The 9800-nt window shown below is 44.8% G+C and overlaps 1 protein-coding gene across 2 annotated transcripts in view; it reads left to right on the top strand.

Moving 5' to 3' along the window:
• Nucleotides 1–5442: 5442 nt before the first annotated feature.
• rab34a (RAB34, member RAS oncogene family a) overlaps nt 5443–9800 on the top strand; it is a 58571-nt gene continuing 54213 nt past the window's right edge. Inside the window, exon 1 of one of the 2 annotated variants that reach the window (XM_043718482.1) lies at nt 5443–5770. The gene's annotated coding sequence lies outside the window, so the exon portion shown is untranslated. Of the gene's footprint in view, nt 5771–5806; nt 5908–9800 lie in introns of those variants that run through there. The other variant, XM_043718483.1, reaches the window with a different exon arrangement.

Below are 9800 nucleotides of genomic sequence, written 5' to 3' on the forward strand. Positions count from 1 at the left end.
TATTGAGCACAGTGTCCACCACAGATCCCTCTGGTCAGTAGAAGCATGTAGAGCAGAAGCAGACTCTCTATTAGGAAAGTATGAAGCATGCCTTTGTGGAATCAAGCCCTCACAAAGAAAATATGGACTTTTATCAACCTGGAACATCTACTTCTAGACAAAATAATGCCTTCTAATCTCTCCTCCTGTAATGAATTACAGTACCTGAGTGCCAGCTGATTAGCTTCTGGGCCACTCAATATTTGAAAACTGCATGTGGATAACCGAGACACGCTCACCACATGTATATTAATAAGACCATGCCATTAAAATGTACCTGACCTGTTAAAAGTATCTCTTGGGTGCCTGGGCTCTATGCCACCTGCTACTAGAGATATTGGAATCAATGCCTTCTGGCCTTTGCGACTCCTACATAGAATTTAGAATATCTTCTTCTGTTTTTTTTGTATGAATATATACAGTAACAATTATATACTACATAGAACTATGGCACAGAAATAGGTCTGTGACAGACCTTTTGCCCCTTGAATCACCTTCCTTCATTTTAATCTATGAACATATTATTAACTCTTTTCTCCATCATAGAGTGGGTTCTTTCTTGATTATATGTTTTACTGAAATATGTCTCTTGATTAAATTTGTAAATATAAGCCATAAGTATTAAGTTAGCCTGGAGCAGTATTTCGCAGAGGAATAAGATGGGGCTAATTTCTGGGTCTGCAGATTGGAAGAAGCAAAAATGGCCATTAGTAGAGTGATTTGCTCTTCTTGTTGGATGTGGAAGTTTAGGGAAAGTTTACGTGTTACTGAGGATTATATCTGCAATAAATGCCGTGGTTGTGAATCCTATCAGATCGAATGGAATGGTTGGAGCGACAGTGAGAAGCAATGAGAAATTTACAAGAGCAAGGGGGTGTGATGGGTGGCAATTATAGGAAAGTTGCAAATACAGTCGCACAGATGAGTTAACTCCAGGAAACATAAGAGAGGTAGGCAGGTAGTGCAGGAGTCTTCTGTGGCTATCCCCATTTCAAATAAGTATGTTGTTTGGAAAATGTAGAGGGTGATGGATTCTCAGGGGAATATAGCACGAACAGCCAAGTTTCTGGTATTGAGGCTGACTCTAATGCAATGAGGGGTACGTTGGGTTCCAAGAGATTGACTGTGATAGGGGACTGTCTAGTCCGAGGCACAGACACATGTTTCTGTGGCCAGCAGTGAGAAATCAGAATGGTGTGTTGCCTCCCTGGCACCAGGATCAAGCATGTCTCGGAGAGGGTGCTGAATGTTCTCAAGGTATGAGAGGGGCCAGCAGGAGGTCATTGTACACATTAGAACTAATGACATAGGAAGGGAAAAGGTTGAGATTCTGAAGAGAGAATATAGAGGGTTAGGCAGGAATTTAAAAAGGAGGTCCTCGAGAGTAGTACGATCTGGATTACTCCCGGTGCTACGAGGTAGTGAAGGTAGGAATAGGAGGATAGAGAAGATGAAGGCATGGCTGAGGAGCTGGTGTATGGGAGAAGGATTCATGTTTTTGGATCTTTGGAATCTCTTCTGGAGTAGAAGTGACCTGTACAAGAAAGACGGATTGCACCTGAATTGGAAGGGGACTAATATACTGGTAGGGGGATTTGCTAGAGCTGCTCGGGAGAATTTAAACTGGTAAGGTGGTGGGGCTCAGGTAGATAGTGAGGAAAGAGATCAACTGGTACAGTTGAGAAAAGAGGCGAGTTAAACAGTCAGGGCAGGCAGGGACAAAGCAGAGAACAAGGTCAAACTGATAAATTAAACTGCATTTATTTCAATGTAAAGAGCTTAATAGGGAAGGCAGATGAACTCAGGGCATGGTTAGGAACATGGGACTGGAAAATCATAGTAATTTCAGAATCATGGCTAAGGGATGGACAGGATTGGCAGCTTAATGTTTCAGGACACAAATGTTACAGGAAGGACAGAAAAGGAGGCAAGGGAGGAGGGAGATTGGCGTTTTTGGTAAAGGATAGCATTACAACTATATTGAGGGGCGGATATTCCCGGAAATACATCCAGGGAAGTTATTTGGGTAGAACTGAGAAGTAAGAAAGGGATGATCACCTTCTTGGGATTGTATTATACACTCCCTAATAGTTTGAGGGAAATTGAGAAACAAATTTGTAAGGCGATCTCAGTTAACTGTAAGAATAATAGAATAGCTATGGTAGGGGATTTTAACTTTCCAAACGTAAACTGGGTCTGCCATAGTGTTAAGGGTTTAGATGGAGAGGAATTTGTTAAATGTGTACAAGAAAAGTTTGTGATTCAGTATGTGGATGTACCTACTAGGAAAGGTGCAAAACTTGATCTACTCTTGGAAATAAGGCAGGGCAGGTGACTGAGTTGTCAATGGAGGAGCTCTTTGGGGCCAGTGACCATAATGCTGTTAGTTTTAAAATAGTAATGGAAAAAGACAGACCAGATCTAAAAGTTGAAGTTCTAAATTGGAGAAAGGCCAATTTTGACGGTATCAGACAAGAACTTTCAAAACCTGATTGGGGGAAGATGTTCACAGGTAAAAGGACAGCTGGAAAATGGGAAGCCTTCAGAAATGAGATAACAAGAGTGCAGAAACAGTATATTACTGTTAGGCTGAAAGGAAAGGCTGGTAGGTGTAGGAAATGCTGGATGACTAAAGAAATTGAGGTTTTGGTTAAAAAAAAAGAGAGCATATGTCAGGTATAGATAGGATAGATCAAGTGAATCCTTAGAAGAGTTTAAAGGTACTAGGAGTATAGTTAAGAGGGAAATCATAAGGGGACAAGAGATAGATTTGGCAAATAGAGTTGAGAATCCAAATGTTTCTTACAAATACATTAAGGACAAAAGGGTAACTAGGGAGAGAATAGGGCCCCTCAAAGATCAGCAAGACAGCCTTTGTGTGGAGCCACAGCAGATGGGGGAGATACTAAACGAGTATTTTACATCAGTATTTACTGTGGAAAATGACATGGAAGATATAGAATGTAGGGAAATAGATGGTGACATCTTGTAAAATGTCCATATTCCAGAGGAAGAAGTCTTGAAACGCTTAAAAGTGGATAAATCCCTAGGACCTGATCAGGTGTGACCTAGAACTCTGTGGGAAGCTAGAGAAGTGATTTCTGGGTCACTTGCTCAGATATTTGTATCATCGATAGTCACAGGTGAGCTGCCGGAAGACTGGAGATTGGTTAACATGTTGCCACTATTTAAGAAAGGTAGTAAAGAAAAGCCAGGCAATTATAGACCAGTGAGCCTGATGTTGGGGGTGGCCAGTTGTTGGAAAGAATCCTGAGGGACAAGATTCACACGTATTTGGAAAGGCAAGAACTGATTAGGGATAGTCAGCATGGCTTTGTGCGTGGGAAATCATGTCTCTCAAACTTAATTGAGTTTTTTGAAGAAGTAACAAAGAGGATTGATGATGGAAGAGCAGCAGACATATCTATATGGACTTCAGCAAGCCGTTCGACAAGGTTCCCCATGGGAGACTGATTAGCAAGGTTAGATTTCACGGAATACACGGAGAACTAGCCATTTGGATACAGAACTGGCTCAAAGGTAGAAGACAGAGGGTAGTGGTGGAGGGTTGTTTTTCAGACTGGGGGCCTGTGACCAGTGGAGTGCCACAGGGATCAGTTCTGGGTCCTCTACTTTTTGTCATTTATATAAATAATTTGGATGTGAGCATAGGAGGGATGGTTATAGAAGTGTGCAGATGACACCAAAATTGGAGGTGTAGTGGACAGCTATGAAGGTTACCTCAGATTACAACGGAATCTTGATCAGATGGGCCAAGATGAATAGTGAAGAAGGCAGTTGGTATGCTTTCCTTTATTGGTCAGTGTATCGAGTTTAGAAGTTGGGAGGTCATGTTGTGGCTGTACAGAACATTGGTTAGGCCACTTTTGGAATATTGCATGCAATTCTGGTCTCCTTCCAATCGGAAGGATGTTGTGAAACTTGAAAGAGTTCAGGAAAGATTTACAAGGATGTTGCCAGTGTTGGAGGATTTGAGCGATAGGGAGAAGTTTGAATAGGCTAGGGCTGTTTTCCCTGGAGCATCGGAGGCTGAGGGTGACCTTACAGAGGTTTATAAATCATGAGTAGCTGGATATGTAAATAGACAAGGTCTTTTTCCCTGGGGTTGGGGAGTCCAGAACTAGAGGACAGAGGTTTAGAGTGAGAAGGGAATAAAATATAAAAGAGACCTAAGGTGCAAGCTTTTCACGCAGAGGGTGGTACGTATGTGGAATGGGCTGCCTGAGGAAGTGGTGGAGGCGAGTACAATTGCAACATTTAAAAGGACATCTGGATGGGTATCTAAATAGGAAGGGTTTGGAGGGATATGGGCTGTATGCTGGCGGGTGGGACTAGATTGGGTTGGGATATCTGGTTGGCATGGACGAGTTGGACCAAAGTGTCTGTTTCCATGCTGTACATCTCTATGACTATATGACTGTATATACGTTGCTAGTTTTCCTTTAAATATACCTATTTACTTCAACTCCACTACCTTCTCCATTAGATTCCAGCATGTAGCCCTTTTGGAGATATCAGTTGTTCTGTACATAAAAAAAATCCCTAATTTTCTTGTGATTCCAGTCTGTAACATGCTCCCAGGTATTCATTAGTCTGGATATAAAGCCTCCAAACCCCACCCTTAAATATTCATTCACGAATAGGTTCCTATTATATTCTGGTTATCCATCCTCTGTATGATAGGTTTGCAGAAACTTTCCTACTGTATTTCCTTCAAAATAAAAGCATTACACAAAACACATTTTTCACATTGTCAGTAAGCGCCCCTACATATTTAAGTCCCAGTGACTTTCTGTGCAGAGCTGCCCCTGCACACCCCAGAAATAAGACCCAAAAACTAAAATGCAGCTCGCAGTATTCTTATTTCAGAAAATTCACAAGCTTTTTTTTAAAACCGACAGTTCAGTACCGGTTCTCCAGCGCCCTCCTTTTTAATACTACAGTGATTTCTTCCTTTCCCGAAAGCCAGACATTATTAGCAATTTTTGCAAACCGCTCAGACTGCAAAGCTCAACACCTGTCACTTGTGACATTGAATCGTTTGTTTGCGACAAAAGTTCGGTGGACACGGCAAATGGGAATGACAACCGATTGCACACACTCTAATCAAAAACAATTGGTGCACTTTCTATGGGAAACGGTGATATAAAAAAAAGCCTGGCCTTTTTTTTTTGTTCACCTATCCTAACATCATTTCAATAGCAAATCGGGTTTGGTTTGATCATGCTCCCAGGGGGCGTCTTGAGGCTTTTTCTCAACTGAAGGCGCTATATAAACGCAAGGTGAGGTTGTCGATGCCGAATAGCATAGGAAATAAGCAATGCTTGTAATCTTGAGCTATTGCTGCATATTCAGTTTCCTTTAAGGTTTGCTACAGTTCTTCCAGCAGCTGTGCAGAAGGCTGGGATTTGTCTCCCTCTCTCTCCTGGGCTGAAACACTCAGTCCTGGTTGTGATTCCTGTGAGGAACAGCAGCAGCAGGGAGTTCTGGAAGCGGCAATGGAAAACAGCTGGCGACTCTAGCAGGGCGCCTTGCGGGCACTCGGGAATTTTGGGGCAAGTCAGTCAGTGAGTGAGCCATCCCTCTTTCTTTTCAGGAGAGAAAAAAAATCTGGCCACGTTGATTCTCGGCGAGAGAGCGACTTCTCGAGATTGTAATTAACATCTCCAAGGAAACCAAAAAAAACCCCTGAGGCATCGGCATTAATAAGGTGAGAGAAATGTGGGAGAAAACTTTCGTCCACATTGTGTGCGTGTGTGCGCGGTTTGGTCTGTGGCATGCAGAGAGTGAAATTATTCCAGGATTAGTTCCCACCTCCTTCACTAACATCCTTTCGAACTGAGGACGGTAAGATCTTGTCGATTGTCTGATTGTCTTAAGAAACTAACCTTTCGGGTATAGTTTGTATTTATTCATGTAGTGTTTACAGCCACCGCTTTGTAGCGGGAGTTAACACAACGCTTTAATTGTATCGAGTTTACAGACTGACGCGAAGTTGAAACATAATCAGACAGCACCCAGAGTTACTATAACTGGCCTGAAACATTGATACTTTGTGACAAACCGATGATAATAGGAAACGGGGTTGTCGTAAACTGTGACCATTTGTTTCCCCTGGATGCAGTTTACTAACTCAGCCGAGCTAATACAAATTTGGAATAATCGTCCATTGTAATATTTGCTTTGGCTCCCTTCCAATCTTGAGGAAGTCATGTTCTATTGTTTCCGGAATTGGGGGGGGGGGGGGGAACGATAATGTGAGTTAGGGATCCCGGCCAGAAATCTGGAAATGTTTGACTGACAATGTTTGGGAGAACAAAACAAAGGAGGCGAGGAAAATCTTTATTTTTGAGGGGAAACGGCGAGGAAATGCAAGGGGGGAATAATATGCAAAACTTTATAAACCTCAAAGAAAACCTCCCCCTCTTTTTGATAGAAGCTCCTGTCCCTTAATTTCTGGCCGTTTCACTGCATTTTTTCCCCCACCAGAATAAAGGATTTGGAATAGCAGAGGGGCACCAGTCTCCCAGAATCTAATGAAAACTTGTGGATAAACTGCTTATAGTCTAGCTGCAGCTTGTTCTTAATGCACAGTGTTGGGCATCTGTGTTGATTTGCAGTCTCCTACTAGCGGTTTGGGGTGGTTCTGCAAACCAGGAATGGGAGGTGGGTTGTTGGCAATGCAAACTGTACACCACCCACACCTCACAAGTCCGAGCAGTTTGATGATCAAAGATCCAACAATTTAGTCTGACTGTACTGTTATTTCTTCTTTGCAGTTTGTCTTATTTTAAAAAATAATGTCTGGCCTACATACAGATTTTTATTCTGGTGGGTGAGGAATGGCACATGGAGAATTTAAGTCTCTGAATCCCTGTGGAATATTTGTTTTCTTGATACAGATATCGGATCCTCTACCACTAACCTAAATCCAGGGAGCAGTTGATGGTGCCAAGTTTTGGGGGACCCCTAGTGCCAAAACAAAGCACTGGCACACTTCTTGCTAATTCTTTTGATAGGGCAGTCCATTAGATCAGGCATAGGATCACAGGATTATTTTCTGTTTCTATTTTGGTCGCAGTGCCTTCGTAGTGTGCCATCCATATTCCACCAAAAAGTCTTAGTGGATGAAAAGGCAATGGGACCAGCTCAAATGTCATTGCAGTGTTGGTTGAGGGATGGATATTATGCAGGACACCAGGGAGAATTCCTCAACTCTTTTTGGGAATAGTGCAGTACATCTGGATCTGGGAAGAGAGCCAGCTAACAGTAAGGTGAATGCCTTTTCAGAACTCCTTGTGAACCAGACTGGTTGGTCAAGTTCCCAATGTTGCCTTCCCCTGACCCCTACCTACCCATCCACCCACCCAACCACATATACTGTGGATCTGATGAATCAAATGTTAAGTTGTTATGTTTTCATGGAGGAGTGATTTATGTCCGAACTTTCAGGACTACATCATCTAAGATCCATTTCTCTTCAAAAAGCTCATTTTCTATTCCCCCCACCCCCTGAGGTGGTTAATCATTAAATTGATCCTAATGCCAAAACCTGTGCTCAGCCCATTTGCCTAATTAATGGGTAAATGGTAACACAGAACATGTTAGTATCAGCTATTTAAGATGTAAGGAAATTAATGGAATATTAATTCAATATTAATTTGTGACTGTCAAGGCTCTATATAGAACAGTATGAGCACTATTTCAAAAAAGAGATGGGGAGTTCTCCCTGGGGTCCTGGACAATATCTATCCCTCAATCAATATGACAAAAAGTACTGAGCTGGTTCCAGTGTTTTTTCATTCACCAAAAATCATGTTGATATATGGACATCAGACTATAGCATACACCAGTGACTTTAATGAAATAAAATTCAAAGAACATGAATTGCCGATTCATTAACACTCTATACATATAATCTCATAAAGTGAAAATCAATTGAGATCAAAGGTGACAGGGGAGTGAATAAACATTTGAGAGTACATTGACTAAGAATGTAAGAATTAGGAACAAAAGTATACCATTTGGCTTCTTAAACCTGCTTCTTAATTGTACAAAATAATGGCTGATAACCTGAGCCCCAATAATCTTTAACTCCCTTTGATAGCCTATAAATCTCTGTCTTTAAAAATATTAAATGACCCTGCCTCCAATACTGTCTGGGGAAGAAAATTCCATTGGCTTGTGATCCTGTGAGAGAAAATATTTCTGAAATGGAATAGAGCAGGGGTAAAGCTGGGAAGTGGAAACAGAGTTTGAACTGATGGAGAGGATGTGAGGTCAGAAACACAGCTTGTGGGTTGGACAGGATTCCATGCTTATGAGCAGACTGGATCATCTGAAAGGGAGGGAGCCAAAACTTGGTGCAGAGTTTTAAAGATATTGCCTTTGGTCTTTGAGGGTTATTTAGTTTACTTGAGATTGCAAAGTGCACCTGAAGAGAAAAGCTAATAAGCGATATTGTGAAATAAAATTAGAATTAGGTTTAATGTCATGTGTACACAAGTTACAAAAGAACAGGAGTACGGTGAAAACTGTACAATGTCCCAACACACAGCTCCATCTTAGGTACAAAGTATCTAGGTACAAAAAACAGAGAAAATTAAGAAAAAAGATTACACTACATTATAGATATGCATAGTATAAGTTAGGAAAATAAGAAATCTAAAACAAAGGACATTAATGCTTCTATAATGGCTTCCATGTGGTCTGACTGGGCTCCAGCAGTAGTCATCTTCATTCTGGGCCTACTGGCCTCTGTCCCCACTCTGCTCTGGGCCTCAAGCCACTGTCCCTGCTCTGCTACAAGCCTCAGATCACCGTCGCCGCTCCCCTCCGAGTCACCATCCCTACTCCGAGCTACAGGTCGCTGACCCCACTCCACTCCGGGCCTCTGTCCCAGCTCTGCTCCGGCCGCAGGCCGCTGTCCCCACTCTGCTCCGGCTGCAGGCTGCTATCCCCACTCCGGGCCGCGATCCGCTGTCCCTACTCCGCTCCGAGCCGCGATCCGCTGTCCCTACTCCGCTCTGGGCCGCGATCCGCTGTCCCTACTCCGCTCCGGGCCGTGATCCGCTGTCCCCACTCTGCTCCGGCTGCAGGCTGCTGTCCCCACTCTGCTCCGGGCCGCGGGCCGCTGTCCCCACTCCGCTCCGGGCCGCTGTCCCCACTCCGCTCCGGGCCGCGATCCGCTGTCCCCGATCCGCTCCGGGCCGCGATCCGCTGTCCCTACTCCACTCCGGGCCGCGATCCGCTGTCCCCACTCTGCTCCGGCTGCAGGCCACTGTCCCCACTCTGCTCCAGCCACAGGCCGCTGTCCCCACTCCGCTCCAGGCCACGGGCTGCTGTCCCCACTCTGCTCCAGCCACGGGCCGCTGTCCCCACTCTGCTCCGGGCTGCGATTCGCTGTCCCCACTCTGCTCCGGCTGCAGGCCGCTGTCCCCACTCCGCTCTAGGCCGCGGGCCGCTGTCCCCACTCCGCTCCGGGCCACGGGCCGCTGTCCCCACTCCGCTCCGGGCCACAGGCCGCTGTCCCGACTCCACTCCAGGCCACAGCCCAGTGTCCCCACTCCGCTCCAGGCCGCTGTCCCCACTCTAGGCCGCAGGCCTCTGTCCCCGCTCCGCTCCGGGCCGCGGGCCGCTGTCCCCGCTCCGCTCCGGGCCGCGGGCCGCTGTCCCCGCTCCGCTCCGGGCCACGGGCCGCTGTCCCCGCTCTGCTCCGGGCCGCTGTCCCCACTCCGCTC

The sequence above is a fragment of the Chiloscyllium plagiosum genome, chromosome 28 (assembly GCF_004010195.1).
Source record: "Chiloscyllium plagiosum isolate BGI_BamShark_2017 chromosome 28, ASM401019v2, whole genome shotgun sequence".
Classification (NCBI taxonomy): domain Eukaryota; kingdom Metazoa; phylum Chordata; class Chondrichthyes; order Orectolobiformes; family Hemiscylliidae; genus Chiloscyllium; species Chiloscyllium plagiosum.